The sequence below is a fragment of the Rhipicephalus sanguineus genome, chromosome 2, assembly GCF_013339695.2.
Source record: "Rhipicephalus sanguineus isolate Rsan-2018 chromosome 2, BIME_Rsan_1.4, whole genome shotgun sequence".
NCBI lineage: Eukaryota > Metazoa > Arthropoda > Arachnida > Ixodida > Ixodidae > Rhipicephalus > Rhipicephalus sanguineus.
In genome coordinates this window covers 215,498,987-215,516,830 of record NC_051177.1, presented here as the reverse complement: position 1 = coordinate 215,516,830, position 17,844 = coordinate 215,498,987, and positions in this window count along the sequence as shown.

Sequence of the window (17,844 nt, the reverse complement as noted above, 5' to 3'; positions counted from 1 at the left end):
CGCCGTCGGCGTGGAAACCGAAACCACACGAAGCTATTTCACGGCATCCTCACACTAAGGGCTGAGAGAGCAGCATACACAAAGGTATTGAAAGTAAGTCAACTGAAAAACTTATCTAAATATTTTGTTTCTCAGACTACGTATTGAAAAAAGATACATTGAAAGAAAAAAAAGAGGGGGGGGGGGGCACAAACCACGATAACACGCCGCTGTGGACCGGCTCCGGAAGTTTCGACTTTTCGACGACCTGGGGTTTTCTGACGTGTACTAGCATCGCATACACGGGCCTCTCACATCTAGCGTCCGTCAAAATCAAACCCGCGTCTTCGGGTCAGCATCCGACATGGCATCCGAGCACCGTTCTACAGTACACTGTAACCGTTCCACGACGGATAATGTTGAATGCAGGGGCGTAGCCAGAAATTTTTTTCAGGGGGGGGGGGGGTTCAACAATACTTTATGTATGTTCATGCGTGTGTTTCTATGTATGCGTGTATTCGCAATGCCCACGAACTACAGGTGGCGCGCCGTGCTTTTCAAGATTAGGGTGCCTTGATGCCCGCGCGCGCATCGAGGCACTCTATTCAAGATGGCGCCAGGAGGCGGGTCAACCCGTTTGTTAGCATAGGTAAAGTGAGCTCACTTTAGCCACGGCCGGTCTAGAGGCGCGCGCTCGCTCCTTAAGGAGCGAGCGCGCGCCTCCAGACCGGCCGTGCTTTAGCATAGGTACAGTGGCTAGCATAGCAACAGATAGTACGTGCGGACGTACGGCCCGTGCCACTTTCACCGGATGAAGTCATGAGCTGTGCTGAATTGGATATGAGACTAAACTACTTTCCCAAACCATGGAAAGTGCGAAGTACTCGCCACCTAATTATTTGCTGTGGTGTGAAAGGTTATATTTCAGCTCCGTTACCGTACGTGCATAACGATGCTTTGCGAAATCCTGTGCGTGCTACATAAAACTGCATGAACTAAAATTGACGTATGAGCAGAATGGCACTCCGAGGTAGTACGTACCGAGCCAACGTTTATAGATACGTTGTACCGAGCCTGCCTTACGGATTTGCCGCAGTAGTAGGCCGCCAGCGAGTAGCGCCATCGCTGCTGCACGGGACCGCACGTTTAACGTGGTGATTGTTTTGCCGTCGTCATTACTTGTGCAGTCGGGAACGCGGAGTTACGTCTTCAACGGAACACAAGCATTTAACTTCCCATTCAGTAGCGCTTGTGCCAGAGCCATGCTGAGACTCTAGCCGTGTGCAATTCACTTCACTCGCGTGTTGCAGGCTCGATCAGCACGATCGAAACACGAATATCGAAAAGAATGCACACGTATCCTTTTCGCAACGTCGAAGAAGTTAGCCGAGAGGCGTGGTATGTGGCTGTGACTGCACGTTCCAACTCTCTAACCATTTCGCTTCTCTGGTCGAGCTCGAGCGTGTTGGCGGCATGCGGCGCTCCATAATATCCACAATAATTGATACATGCAATGCACAATAGGAACTATTCTTTTATTTTGATCTCGCTCAAGGATATTAAACCTTAAATACAATCAAAGCGACTTACGAGCGTGAAAGAACATTAACGCACGAGGGGACGTGAAGTGCAACTCGCTCCTCGTGAGTTAGCAGCTGATCGTTCACCGTCGCTGTCACTCTCGGTACCTTCACAGTCTTCTACGTCCAGTGAAATATCCTTGTCGTCAAGATGGTTTCTTTCAACATCACTTCTGAAAGCAATCTGAAGAATTTCCTCCGCCGAACAACTTCGACCACTCCGCGTCACCACGTTTACAATTACAGGGATGTCTGGGCCACGACCTCCTCTAGAGGAGGTCGTGGTCTGGGCGCGGAGAACATTTCTCCGGCAGATCGCTCAACGAGCAAATCGCTTAAAGTCCCTGGATATTCTTGGGAAAGTACCGTCCTTCTTTTAACCGAGCCGCCACGCCGAGCATCCTCCTCTCCCGCCTTCCACCTCCCCACTTCACGGGCCGTCGCCTGGGAAACGCGCGCGTTATCTGCGTGACATAGCATTCTTGATAGGAAAGTGGCGCGCGCCGGGTTATAGGGCCGGCGCCCGCACGGTGGTCGTTTGGGAGAGGAGATGGATACGGTTTGGACACTTGGGAGAGGAGGGTTGGACACTTGAGAGAGGATATGGAGGAGAGTGTCGCTACTTTCTATATATCAAGGGACTTTAAAATCCCTTGCAGTGTGCTGCCACCTATCAACAAACGTACAAAAACAAGCGGCGCAGCGCTGGCTATGAAACCCACACACTGGTGAAGGACGGCGTGGAAAGCGTTCGCTCCACGAAAGGCGTGGGGAGCAGACGCGTCCTCGAATGATTGAAACGTCGCTCGCACGATTAGTAACAGCGCTTTACTGACAAAGGATAGAGGCATATTTTAATGTATTGACAACTTGAGATCGCTCAGTTTTACAAGAGCACATCGCGAGCCGGCGCGACCTCCCGCGTACAGTGTTATGGGATTCATGCACTACAAGAAACACTGAACAATGCTATATACAAGTAAAACAGTGTGAGCTTCAACTGAATATATCAGACGATAACATTTAACTAACCTACATGGCTACAGAAAGCCTCGCGAAGCTGACAGTATGCGTACTCTGTGGGCTAGCATTGAAAGCGCGAGTCGCCACGTATTTTCACGAAAACTTCGCGCCTCGCAAGAACGAATCAGATTTCTCGTGTCACGGAGGGCCCGGTTTGTTCACTGATGCAGGGAACATGCCAAGTCGTAGTGTTCCTTCCTTGCCAACGCGTTAACACTGAGGTTAGCACAGCCGAACAAGGGAGCGACTGCGTAGTGCTGCCATTTTGTCGTCTACTAACCCTCCTCGAGAAGACGCTCCTGAATTCCGCTTGGCGGTGCGACAGTCTATGGGCATTGCGAATACTATAGTTTCGCGTTCGACCACGCGGTTCAACCTAGCAAAGAACTGTACACATTTTAATCACAATTCTAAAACCTTTCAGTAAAAACGACGAAAGGTCAGGTGCACTTACCGAAAAAAAGCACTCTATCCGAACGTGCACACGTTCTTAGCTGTTTGTCTGGCTGCAACGAAGGTGGTGAGCAGAACAATCGCTTCTTGAAACGAACGTACCGACGAACGTACCGTCGCAAAAAGCACAGTACAGCTTGTTTCACCAAACACCGATGGAAAATATGCGACAGACAGTATGATCACCGTTATTTGATGCCAAACAGCCCGTAATCCGTTCATCCGTTCACAAACAAAAGCTGACAACGCTACACAAAACGCAAATGACCGCCGGCCGTCGCCTACCTCTGCTGCCGATAGAGCCGCTGCGAACTGGCGCCTGGCGGCTGGCGCGAACTAGTGGAGGAAGAGGGGAAAGGGGGAAGAACAACTCTATGGTGAGGAAGGAACAAGTATTCTGAAACAAGCCTCACCCTTCACTTGACCGAGCTGAGCACAGCGTCACCATTCAACAGAAAAGACACAACGGTTCTCACAAAATAATCCCGCCTATTGCTCAATATTCAGTGAACATTCCTGCCAATAGGTGTATCTGCCATCGACATTGAGTTTCTCTACATTGAGTCAAGGTGGAGCGCCGAGTGAAAAGATGTTCTTGAATGTAAACATGCGCGCTTCGACAACAGCCGCTTCGAGCCTCCGACTGCGTAGCATCAGTAGCATGCTTGCCTGGCTTGCCTGCGTTTGCTTCTGTTGTCGTTCGCTGTTGCGCGAGCGTTGGGCGGCCTTAGCCGCCTTGGCTTGAAAAGAATATACTTACCAAACTGCTGATAGAAACCCGCGTTGCGGAGCGAAACCAATTATTTTGAGGGCTTTGTTTTCTGCGTCTCTTCTTTCACTAAAGCGACAGTCACCGCTCTTTAGACATGCCGTTTTGGCGTCTTTGCGCTCGTGGACAAAACATTTAAAGAATCGTTTATATAGTCGTTGCGCGCGCACTTTCCCCCAGAATGTCTAAAAATGTCTTAAAGTAGACGTTGTGGACTTCTTTGGCATAATACAGTCTGGCTATCGTAGCTGTTGAAAACGGTAATAAACAGTACGCAGGCATATTTGAGAGGCAAGTGCTTTATTTTGCAAAAATGTCTATTCTTGATCTTCTCGTAAACCAAGACGTCTATAGCCGTCCGTAGCCGTTTCGAGACGTCTTTTAGAGGTTTTGTGTTACATGGGTATCTGCGCATAATGAACATGTATTAGTTCATTTAGTTGGCTGTATTTCAGGATAAATCTTGTGCAATATAGCGCGGGGTTAAGGTACGCCCCGACCTGAAGTATAGCCTGAGTGTCAAAGCCAGGGGCGTAGCCAAGGGGGGGGGGGGTTGGGGGTTTCAACCCCCAACCCCCCCCCCCCCCGAAAATTTTCAGTTTTGCTTGCGTATATATACACGCACACATACAAACGCACACACGAACATACATAAAGTATGGTTGAACCCCCCCCCCCGCCAAAAAAATTTCTGGCTACGCCCCTGGTCAGAGCCTGTGGTCCGCTTAATTTTCTCTGTGGAAACCTCTTATTTTGTTACAGATTGCCTGCGTCTCTGGGGCCCTCAACGCAGACACTTCTGCTGTGGATCAAGGCCTCCTGCGGATCTCTGTCCAAAAAGACGTACGTGTACGCAAACTGAAGCCGGCAAAATGAACTATTTCAAGTGTATACAAAGATTTTTCAAATGAAGTATATTACTTCGAAGTCAACCTTTTTGTGTTATATGTGTTCTTAGCGGGATTTTGAAAAAGCTGCATCAATAGAACTACAAGCTCTTCGGAACGGAACCAGCAGCTACTGGTTCCGTGGCCTGCTAGCTGGTTCCATCGCCTGCTGGTTTCATTGGTTCCATTGCCTGCTGGTTCCATCACCTACTGGTTTCATCGCCTACTGGTTCCAATAGCTGCTGGGAATGTGCTAATAAACCATCACTACTGGAACCAGTAGCGAACCAGCAGGAAATTTTCAGCTGGGCCACAACCAGACCGACAGTGCGGGACGAATGTTCTTGATTCTATTCTCTCGCTGCTTGGGCGTCTGATACGCACAGCTAGTTAGGGAAAAACGAACACTAACGAGAAATGTGAAGTTCAACTGGAATGAAGGGACACTGAAGGGGCACTGAAGAAAGCATGCCCCTGTTCAGTTGGGTGTGCAAAGATGACTGAATTATTAGTGGTGATCATTTGTAAGCGATATCGTAAATTCACAATGGTACAGCACTCCGCGATAAATGCAGAATTCAGCACGGAGAGAACACAAAGTTTAGCGTTTCTATACGAAGAGACGCACTGCTAGTGTGGCTGCGAAGGCCGAAAATCTCTTACTGAATTTCTTTCGCCACAGACTCGGTGCTGAAGTGATGTCGTAACGAATTCATGATACGTCACCCAAACGGCCGCTGCATGTGGCTTTCGTGATTGCAGCTGTGGATGGTTGCAGACTTTGAACATCGCAGGGAAGATCTCGCAGTGGAAGCAGGATTGCATTTCAGTGAGTCTGATCCCGCGTGCTCTCGCGGCGGCAGCAGCTCTTTCTTCGTACGAAAAGCCTGGCTCCAACCGACGAAGCCTCGTTTTCGTGGCATATGCGAGGCGTCCAATTGCCAAATACTGTTTATGTACACGCATATTTCATTTTGAGTTCTTATTTATGGCGATTTCCTTTTGGAGAACTCGAGCAGAGGCGCCATGCATAAAGGAGAGTCGCGGCAGAACAGGGCGGCCATGCCCGTGGAATGCGGCACGCATCCAAATATATAGGAGGGTGCCAGTGAGGATAAGCATAGGCGTGCGCACAGGGGGGGGGGGGGGGGGGGGGGGGGCGGCCGCCCCCCTCATCACCTAAGATGGGGGGCGCGAAATCTGCCCCGTACATGGACTCTTCTAGTCACCTAAGAGGGGGGGGGGGGCGCAACATCTGCCCCAAACATTGACTTAGTAGGGTGGGAGGCGCTGCGATGAACCTTTGCCCCCCCCCCCCTAATGGGGAACCCTGCGCACGCCTATGAGGATATAAGTGTACGTACCATATGTGACCATCGTAGCCCCATAGTTCTCTGCGGGGCAGCGGCGGCAGCACACACGTGTGGAATCCGACGCAGAATCGCTGCGAAGCTCGCTCGAAACATCTCTGTGGTAAAACTACACCTTGGCTGCTGTTATCACCACTGCGCTCACCGGCAAAAGCAAAATAAAAACGAATGAGGAGGGTATCTCGATGAAGAGCTCTCGACAAACCCCCGGCCGACCGGATTGCGTTTATGATCACGACGAGAAACAGGCGTTAGTACACATCCTTAAGTGTTTCGATTTTTTCTCAATTGTTAAAGCTCATTTCGCAGTAATAATGACATGAATGTGATCGTAATAAGACAATTTCCTTCTACAGTTCTATTTTCTGCATCTATTTAGTGTTATTGTACACGAAGCCCACCACTGGAGACATGGGCGCTGGAGACATGGGCGCTGGAACCTTGCTCTGACGACAGGAAGCCGACGGTCCGTGCGCGATTCTTTTTTAAGTTTCCCATTACAATCGGCCTCGTTTCACAACCAGTTCATGCATGCACTGACATCTAGAAACAACAAGAGCTTGCAAGGCGTGACCATGCAATGTTTTCGGCGGCATGGTGCTGTGTGCCACAATTAATGCACCACGCATGCAAAGGAGCAGGGTGTATTTGCACATTTATGGTTTGAACTCAAGGATAACGAACATTACGACGCAAGGCTCATAAAGTTTAGAAAGGGCAGTGAACCGAACTCCCGCGCACGTGTTTGCAGCAAGCGCTTCCGAGAAGGCGACTTTGTCTGCAGACTAGAAACGCAAATGTAACAGTGAGTTCACACGTGACAACTCCCCTTTCCAGTGAAGACGCCCACACTAGGCACCCTACCCACACCTCGAAGTTTTTTCGAAAATTACCCCATCCTATCGGCCTCGAGATCTTGGAGTGGTGCCCTCTCGCGTGTGACGTCAGAGCGGCGACTCCGCTCTCAAACGCGCTGCAGCAGCCGCTGCTCCTGTGCGGATCGTCTGCTTCAGGCGGGAACTTTATTGTCGAATGAACAGCCTCGCGACGGTCAACTAACCCCTACAATGAATGTTTTCGAGTGTAATCTTGAACTTGTTTTAGTTGCGGCCCAATCGACAGGGCCAAGAAATCCCCCGCATGGCCAACGAGTGCGCCGATGCCACCGACCGCCTTGCTGGTAAGAATGTGAAACTATGTGTGAGTGTTCTCGCTAGTTATCTTGTTTCCGCCGTACGATACTAATTACATTGGGTGTTTATTTCGATATTTCAGTAAGGGTGCCGTTCTCCAGCATCTGCAACTATGTAGATAAAGCTTTTGAAAGGTCGCGGTGCCTCATCGAGGGCGAGGCGGTGTACGATGCAGGCCACGTTGTTGAATGCGCGGTCGAGGCCGTCAACGGAGATCGCATCACCGTCGCAGCTCTCGTCCTGCAAACAAGTGCTCAAGTGCCGCCTTGTTGCACACCCCCCTGCCGATCCCTGCCGATGCCCATGATCGCAGTTTGTCTCGTAATGTTGATTCAGTGAGAACGATATTACGTCGTAGTTAATATTAACACCGCACAGGGCCGTCGCATGGGTATTAGAATATAACAATTAGTTAATCGCTGATTAAACCACGCTCAGGGCCAGAGAGATTAACGTGGCAAAGGCAAGCTGGGTCTTTACGCCACGCAGCCTAACGAAAAGCTCCGCTTTTAAAAAAGTGTCTGCACTGCCTCAAGTGAAAATATTTAGAGAATGCGGCAACAGGTTTCGCTTATGACTTTATGATAAGCAGTCAGCTAGGCGAGCGCTTGCCTTCATAAGTAAAATACGTATGTACACCATCCAAATGCAGCCGTAGTCTCAGATATCCTGCGCAGCTCAGCTGAGCTCACGAGGCGCGCTTACGTGCGAGGAGATCGGAGGTCGCGCTGTCGGCTCCTTGTCTAGGGGCCTTCGCGGCGCGTTGTGGGACGCACCGCACCTGGTGTAAGTCGCCTGTGCTTATAGCCTGCGTGCAATAAACGGCTTAAGTATTGGCGAGGAGCTTAAACACGGTCACAAGCTTACCTAAGAGTGGCGCGTACGGTGGTTAGCAGAAGTCACTGTCCGCGAAGTGATCTGCACACGGTCGATGAAGGCGTGGGGCGCATTCCCATTCTGAGCTTGACGATCCACTCCTTCTTCAGCTTCGGGTCCTTAGGGTAGTTGTGAAAGCTAACGCCTTTTTCACGAGCGGACGAAGTACACTGAGGCAAAGAGCAGTGCTTCACCATGCGCAGCACTCGCCGCGGAGACAAGCGGCCGCAGTTCTAAGAAATAGAGAGCTGTAGTTCTAAATGAACGTTAAAAGCAGACCCACGGTTGTTGAAACAGCGTCAGTAGCCACCATACGCAAGATAACCAATTGAACTGCTTTTTTTTTGTTGAGATTTACCAAAACGGTGGTTTCAACACGGCGCTGGGCCTACGTAGCAGACGAAAGCGCGCGAATCCCCGCTCTGACGTCATACAGGCGCCGTTCGCAGCGCCGCCATCGGTCGCACAGCAGGACACACACTGGTCGGGAAATATGTCGTTGGGAAAGTACCGATCCACAAGGAAAAATGAGTAGGGGCAGGCACGTAGCCAGGGGGGGGGGGACGCTAGCCCCTCCCCCCTCTCCCGAAATTTTGATGGAAAGGTGTGTTTTACCGAAAATAAATAATGAAAATAGGTGTTTTTCTCAAATAGGTAGCTTACGTGACGTCATGCTCGCAGCTTCTGAATGTACTGGTGCTCCACGATGGTGGTTTTGATGACAAACCAAAAGCCACCGAAAGCCCTGTGAAAGCTTAAAACCCCAAAAACAAATTCTTTCTTTTGCTTTTTCCATGGCCAAGTGTATGTGCGTGCAACATGACTTGCGTGGTGAAAAAAGAAAGCTGGAACAGAAATAAACGTGACTACTGAAGTTGTTTAATTGCACTCTGATAAACTGCACATTTTCATCATTCAAGGTTTAGGCGCGTGAAAATCGATCACCGAAGTAGAAGGCTGGTGAAACTTGCAACCCAAGCGCACCAAAGCAAGCGAGCCCGGAGAAAGGAAACCCGCGGATAACGGGCGCTTCCCACAACCATCACTGCGCATCGCAGAGGCGCGCGCCGCGCAAAAAGCGGTGCATGTGAAACGAAGCCGCGTCCGAGCGTCCTGCTGCCGCTCGATCGCCGCGGGCCCCGCCGCTCGGTCGCTCGCATGTGAAACAGGCTTAAGGTCGTGGCGTTGAGACGTTCTCTTGCAAGGGCTGCAGAACAGAGCGCCAGCCTCCTCGAGAACCACTTCAGAAAGGAAGATACGTTGAACCAGACGAAAACAGGCAGTGCTGTTTAAGCAGACGAAGCACCGACCAATAGAGTGTCAGAAGTCACAGGCTTTCAGAAGATTTTGTTTCGTTTAGGGAGGGAGCACCCTTTAACCAGTCAAAGCAGTTTCTAGCCTCACAGGTGGCACCAATAAGAAGGTGAGGGAGGGGGGGGGGGGGTGTTACCTTCAGTGTGGGGGCATGCCCCCACTGGTTTTGAACCTGCGGGGTTCAAAATAATGATACTCGACATATCAATAGCGAAGCCGGAGAGCCATTGGGATCCGCTCCGCCGATTTCATGAGCAACGGTTGCGTCGTCCGCGATGCCGAGTCTTCTCCGCCTCTCGCCGATCGACGTGCCGTGACGGTTGCTTCTTCTGCCAAGCCGAGCACCTCTCACCTATTAAGGTTCGCCTTTCCGTGATGTCCTCGGGCCCCTGGCCGATCGTTGCCCCGTCCCTGAATTCTGCTGACCGGATCCCCCTACATCTTTCCTATCTCCTTATCCCTTCCCCAGAGAGCTACTGCTGAGGTGTCATCCATGAGATAGACAATTGCGGGGCTCTCGTTTTTCTTATCTTCCTGTTTATTTATTATTAATAAAACTCCCCCCGGAGAGCCGTTGGCAAAGAACGTGCGCACATACGAACGAGAAGCATTGTAAATTCGGCCCGTTTTATTTATTTATTTATTTTCAATCTAGGAAAAGCTGAAACGCCTGTGAAAATGACTAATAGCTTTATTCAAGCCTACTTGGCACTGCAGTCCTTGCACAGCCTGAATTGCTATACCTGACTTTTCACGCAGGCATTAGAGAGCGTGCGAGTTATGAATTCCCGCAAGTTATCGCGATGACCAGCGCACATGCACAAATATGCGCCGAGTGTGCTACTTGATATAAACGAAAACAATATCGTTTTTGAATTGTCTGCATATGCATGGGCCCTCTAAAGTCCATCAGGCAAGGGGACATCTTCCGGAAAGGCGCCCATGCGCAGTGATACACGACAAAGCAGGATGTACGTCCTCTCCTGAAAGTTCCCCCTTTGCTGGAAAAGCAGATTATGAAGCTTAGGCTTTCAACGAAGGCTCCCAGTGTGCCGCCATAATCTCTTCTGGGGCTGTTGTTGATATGCGTGACCCTCCCCCCTGATTGCACTGTCGATGCAACGACTTCCCCCTTTGTACGCCCGCATCACGTCGCTATACCGCGCCACCATGTGGCATTCCGGCAATGTAATTTACTTTGTCGATAGCGTGATGCATTGGAGTCTGGACAGTGGGCGCCCTCAAAACCCCAACAAACAGCGCACGTGGTTTTTTTGAAATGCTTTCTCTCCTGCTATAGCTGATTGAACGAGAAGCACCTTTTTTTTTTTTTTTCATCTCAGGAACCGGAGCTAATCGCAGAGGACACGAAGCACCGGAAGAACTTAGTGCGGTGCCGTTTGTGCGCGGCGCAACTTCTTTCTGCAGAGGGGCCTGAGCGACAGACGGTTTACATTGTCACATAATTAAATAGGCGAGAGCCCACAAAAATGCATTCCCGGGGCTGTGACGCCAGCCTTTGCACTCTCGTGCCCCAGGCCAAAATGGAGGTGTTTCTTCTTTCCTGTGAAAGGTCTACGGTGGTTGGGGAAAAGAAGGAAAGAGCCGCTATTTTCTGCTTTCCACGATAGGGGCGCGGCTCAGCGCCTTGGGATTATGGTGGAATGGGGGATAAAGATAACTTTACTTTTGCCTGTATGTCAGAGGAATCACATTTACGTTTTCTCTTTTGTAGCGTTAGCTACACTTGCCTAGCCGGAGCCGATTTCGCGTGGATCGTCATGAGCCGTGCTGCGCATGCGCGAGGATCAGTGATGTCACACAGCTGGCTCACCGGAGCCGGCATCTCACGCGCTCTCCGCCAACCCCGCGCGCGGCTCGCCGCTGCTTGTCTGCGCGTTTGTGAGGAGTCGCGTCGTAGCCGCGGCAGACACACTGGCGGCGGCGTGCACGCAGACTACGCCACCGCCGCGCGCGACTCGCCGCCGCCGGTCTGCGCTTTCCAGAGGTGTGACGTCGCAGCCTTGGCAGACGTCCCTAGTAGCACGAATTGTTGCTGCAATGTTGTCACAATGTTGCGAATGTTGTGGAATGTTGTGCAACATTGCACAACATTGCGTCCATGTTGTCAGATGTTGCTCAACATTCAACAACGTTCAGCAATGTTTTAGTAACGTTGCATTTACTATGTTAATACAATGTTGTCAAATGTTGACAGACGTTGGCCCATATTTGACCACACGGCTGGAACATCGCCGCCGCAACTGCAAAACAACTGTAACTGCAAAACCGGTGTTATTTCCGTGGCATGCACAGTTAAATTTAAAAGATTTCTCAGCTGCTTGCCCAAAATAAAGATGCCATTGCTGCACTGCTGCCTGAAATGAAAACGTGCGCGTACACGTGCACATCGCATATTCAAAATAGATTTATACGATACGTATCTCGTGATAAATATGCACTTTCATAAATTATCCCACTGACGCATTGATTCTGGCGCAGTGGTGCCGCAGGGGCAAGCGGCATATAAAAGTGAAACCGAAACAAGAAGCGGAGCCTTTGCTTATCAGCGGCAGTCCTACGGCTAGTGACATCGTTAATGGCCGAGAGCAGTTTTCCGTGGAAAGTTGTGCGCGATGTTTGAGCTCTTCGTGGCGCTCAGCTGAAGACTACGAGAATACTGCGTTGGAAAGAGAACGGTAAGTCTTTTGTGGATTTATATATTATAACATCAATCATTGTCCGGTTATATGGTCACTCGTATTCCGTGGTTTGCGAGGACTTTTCCTGCCTTGGCTCTTTGCTTTATACGGAGTTCGCGGGCGAAAAATGCAGCGGGTGAAGTGCGCATTGAGTGAAGTAGGCGACAGGCAAAAGCGTTGAAGAATAGCTGAAGATGTTCGTCATGAGCTCGTTAGCTGTTTCGATACAAGTGACGACTGTCGCAGCGACGATCACTCGGTGAACGAGTCAGCAGAGCGCGGGAATGAAGTTCCGTTTTCTGACCCAACTGCATGCTCGGCGCCCCGCAGTTGCACGGCGCGCTCAGTTTACCGCGCGCATCAATCACAGGCGAACGTGATGTTAGTGGCCTTTATTATTCGTCTGGCACTGAATCAGCCGCTTCCACCTTGCCTAACGCCGGACACCCTTAGTTTTGTACCTTGAATATAAAGATAAGTTTAATTTGCCGGTACTCATGCATGGCAAATGCATTCATTTTTGACCACTGAAACTGTTAACGGTGCTGTGGTGATTTATTCAGAACCACCAATAGGAAAGAAATAAGCGTGAGTTTCAGGATGTATTAATTTTATTTTTGTTTTCGTAAGGCCTTGAACACAATTGCAGGTTGAGCCAAATTGGTGTTGTAGATTTGTAGGCAAATTAGCAGGACCTAAGTGCTTCAAGTTACTTAAGTCTGTTGCTTTATTCTGCCAGTTTAGTTTGTGCCCTTTTCTTTTTTCTCCAGAGAGGCAGTGCCAGCCTGTATTCGACCTGCGGTTCTCTGACTGTTCGTCTTGTCGCCTTGTTTGCATTACAGCACCATGTACAGTGCGCACACTACTACAAATGTGCACCAGAAAGGACTTACTGCGCCAACGTGATCTCAAACCCCGTGTTGTTTAAATTCTTTCAACTTTCAGTTCTTTCTATTTTTTTGTAGAGTTAAGATAGCTTCCAAAGGGCAACTTGCACTGATGTTTGTTCGTTCCATGTAAATATAATACCTCAGTGTTGTATCAATTGAGCGTGCCGTTACAGAATTGATGTTAAGACACTTGATGCTTTATAGTTGCGGGTGCCAATCCCGCAGAACTATTGCTTAATTTCTCCTGTGCTACTTTTTGTTTGGGATATTTCAAAAGGAAAAGTTGTTCTTTGGTTTATTCACACTATTTTGTAATATTACAGCATCTAGTCAAGCCTGCCTTTGCAGCTTTGTTAATTTTAAGAACACTTGATGAATGGCCACATAGTTATAGTACCAGCCTTGCAAGGTTATGTCTTAAATTCTCATCTGTCACATTTTGTCTTTCTAGGTTACTTTAAAAGGGGCAAAGCTGCACTCACATTTTGTCATACTATTTTGTAATATTACCTTATCTAGTGATGCGTGCCTTCACAGCTTTGTTGATATCAAAGTGATGTTGATATGGGGCCACATTGTTACGGCTGCCAGCCTTGCAAGATTATTTCTTACTTTCTCCTGCATCACATTTTGCCTTTCTTGGTTACCTCAAAAGGGGCAAGCTGCACTTATGTTTGTTCATGCTATTTTGCAATATTGCAGTCTAGTCAAGCATGCCTTCACAGGTCTGTTCATGTTAAAAATTTGATAAGTGACCACACAGTTATCGGTACTATTCCTCCAGAATTATTTCTTACTTTCTCCTGTGTCACATTTTGTCTGTCTGGGCTATCTTTATAAGGGCAACTTGCACCTATGTTTGTCTTGCCATGTTGCAGTACTACAGTATCTAGTCAAGCCTGCCTTCACAGCTTTGTCGATGTTAAAACTATAAGGGGCCACACAATTATGGGTACCAGTGCTGCAGGACTGATGCTCAGTTTCTCCTGTGCCACATTTTCTTTAGGAGATTCCAAAAGGAAAGTGCAAGTGCTCTTAGGTTTGCTCACTTTCTTTTTTGTAATATTACAGTATATAGTCAAGCCTAACTTTGCAGCTTTGTTAATGTTAAGAAGACTTCATGAATGGCCACGCAGGTACCAGACTTCCAAGATTATTGCTCACTTATTCCTGTGTCACATTTTGTCTTGTCAGAACTGCTGGAATGTCTTGAAGAGGCCAAGTTTGTTGACACTATTTTGTAATGTTACTGTACGCAGTATTTTCTTTTTCTTAATATTGCTAGTTTCACTGTAAGACCAGCATTGGTGCCAATATTCTGGTTTTTTATTGTTTGTTTACCTTTTTCATTGCAAGAATTTAGGGTAATTTATTCATCAATATTGGTGGCCATTTTCACTGCAAATGTCGCACAGCTAGCCGCAATAGGCCCCTCATCAAAGATTGTGATCAGCATTGATGAATGGAAATGTTTCTGCTGTATTGCTATTCTGGACAGGTGCATTTGTTTTGAAGAATATGTAAGCATATATTTTCTTAGAAAAAATTGTAGTGTTATTTGATTCTGGAAAATTCAAAGCAAGTTTATGTGTCTTTTCTCTTCTGTGTAATAAATCTTTGCATTACTTTTCATGTTGTTAATACTGAGTGATGAACTCATGTCTAGGAACTTCCATGCCACTAGGAAGTTCACTGTAATCACTGCTATAGTGGATTAATTCACTGCTGCCCTTAAACTATATTGCCGACAACATACTGCAAGCACCGAGATGCATGTATTGCATAAGAAACATGGAGGAATAATTCTTCCTTTTGCACAGTGATATATGTTAGGCTAATATAAATTGTTCTGTTTACACCTTTTGGCAAATATTACTGCTATAGTAACCATTGACTGGCAACAAGTAGATGTGCATGTAACACAGCTGTTCAATTGAGACTGGCTTCATGACCACTAATGTTGAGCATCATTACATATCATGTAAATGCAAGAATTTATTGTCCTCTCTGCCATTGGCGGTTGCACTCTGTCACTTGCTGTTTCTATAGGCATGACGAAATCGAGATACCTATGGTTGAGGGACGTGCATGAAAAAGGAGCCGTGAACACCACACCAGTGCCTTGAAGCGAAGGTTGGCATATGTTGCAGTTACACAAAAGTTGCCCAAATGTTGCAGTAACATCCAAGCAGCACGGCGAGAATGTTGCTGTATGTAGCAATTACGTTACTCAAAGGTTGCCGTTATGTTGTTGAAACTTTGAAGTAACATTGCAAGAATGTTGCATCAACGTTTCTGTATGTCGCACTTCAGTTGCTTGAAGGCTGCCGAAATGTTGTGGCAACTTTCAAGCAGCATTGCGAAAACGTTTCATCAACATTGCTGCAAGTTGCTAAGTTACTAAAAGTTGCCTAAATGTTGTAGCAACTTTCAAGCAGCATTGCGAAAACGTTTCATCAACATTGCTGCACGTTGGTAAGTTACGAAAGGTTGTCTAAATGTTGTAGCAACTTTTAAGCAGCATTGCGAAGATGTTTCGTCAACATTGTGGCAATGTTGCTTTGAATGTTGCGCCAATGCTACCAAAAGCGGACATTAGCCACGTTGTGGCAATGTTGGAAGGTAACATTGCAGCAACGTTGTGGCAACAATGCGTGCTACTAGGGGTATTGGCGCCAGCGCGCGCGCAGCTATTCGCCTTCGCTGTGCAGTCGCCGTCTGACACTGTGCTGGAGCTGCTTGATAGCGCCTCTGACTGGCGTTTGCAGGTGGGTAACGCCACGGAGAAGGAGAGCGCAAATGCTGCTCAACGGCGCAGAAGAGCCGAGAACCTTATCTCATCGGATCCCGAACTAGTTGCCTGGCAATTAGCGGTTCAGCGTACGCAGAATGAACAGAAGAAGGCTAATAATCCTAGACAATCTGGAAAGCTAAGAATAATCAGCTGAACCTTTGCTAACGCTGCGTATATCCGGCATAGCCGAGCTAAGCCACTGCAATTTTTTTAATCCTTCAACCACGTTGATTAGTGCGTTTTAGTGCCGGGCACCCCAAGCCGCTTGCGTACGCACGCTCTCGCGTTCCTTTGTACTTCCAGCCGAAGCCAAGGATCGAGAATACAAGAGAACGCAAATGCTCCAGAAGAACTGACATTTGGGCGAGTTGGATTCTGTTGAACATATTGGGTGAACATACAGCGCTGGTGTTCGTGTCCCTTCTTCACCTCTGTCCTCGTTGTATCGCGCTGAATCCACCCAATATGTTCAACGAAAAGGATAACGTACGTAAGCCGCTTCGAGGACGCGGTACCGAAGGTCTCTCTCTTTTTAACCCGAAAGTGTTTTATGCCGGGGTCCACCAAGACTTCAGTGACGTATTTTCGCCACGGAAATGACGTCGAAAAAAACGGACACGATCAGATGGCAAAGAAAAATTACACCATCTCCCGCTAAAGGGGACCATGAGGCGATGCGAAACCGGAGAACTTGCACGATCGCGTTTCGTTGGCGTTCGTTGGGCATGCTACCGACCTCGGACATGCTACCGACCTCGCGTCGTGGAACGCGAAGGGGAACACTACGCGCGTCGTGTCTTCCCTCTAGCCTGGCCGTTAATTCTCACAGGGCGAGCGGGGAACGCGGTCGACAGGCGCGCGAGAGGGGGGCAGCGTAGGAGAGGAGAGAGAGGGGGAGGGGACACGCATGCGCTGGCGCTCATCGCGGCGTTGCGCATGAGAGAATTTCGGCATGTCGAGCCTGCATTTCAGAGGAGCGCTGGACTGAACGCGCGCAGCGCTCTACCCGCATTATATTCACACTTGAAGGAGAGGAGACTAGAGCTGGAGAGTAGCGCATGCGCCGCGAGAGCAGAAGCGAGAACGCAGGAGAAGCGTAAGCAGGTGCTGGGAGAGAAGTGGAGAGAGTAACGCGCAGCCGTTGGAGAGAGGGAAGGAGGAGAGTTGCGCATGCGTAGTGTGAATGCGGACGCCAAGGCCAACGCCGCGGGACATACCCCCGAGAAAGAGATGCTTCACATCTAAAAAAAAAGTTCTGTCAAGTGAAGTCGAACCCACGTACGACCTCTCGGTCCGCGACAACAGATGCCGGGCATGCTGTTAACCGCGCACGGTCACACACTACGGAGGCTTTACAAACGCGTCTTTTATATCTCACACTTACCTCTCGCAGTGCTCTTGGTCGGCGTGGTAGTGTCGGCGTCTGGGAGTGGTAAAGTGAAGTAATGCATGATGGCCGTGGCCTCCGCGATTAGTTCCTGCAATGCGTCGTTGCTATGCGTCCGTTTCATTCGGCGCGTTTCAAATAGGAGAAGTGCAAATTTGTCAATGCCCTAACGCACTGCGAGGTGGCGATCTTAACCCAAGCCTCAGCCTCGCTCATAGCGTTCATCCATATTACAAGTAACCCTGCGACGTGCGCCAACCTCGCCTGGCTGTAACACCGCGTTCCCCGCTTACGCTAGCCCGGAGAAAAATCGCGACCGGGCCGGAAAGGAAACACGTCGCGGGTTGCGTTTTCCCCTAGTCCGGCCGTTACCACAAAGCTACCACAAAGGTTTGTTTAACTTTACGTCTTACTTACGTGTTATACCGATTCCTATGACGGAGGGATCAACCATGTTTCTTGTAATCTGTCGCCGTCATTTCTGAAAAGCACGATATCGTCTTAAAGGGACACTAAAGGCAAATAACAATTTATGTCAGAGGGAAAGCTCAATGTATGGCAACTTCTAAAACGGCAATATTATCAACAGCAATGCCCTACACACCGAGAAATTAAGCTAAATGTATC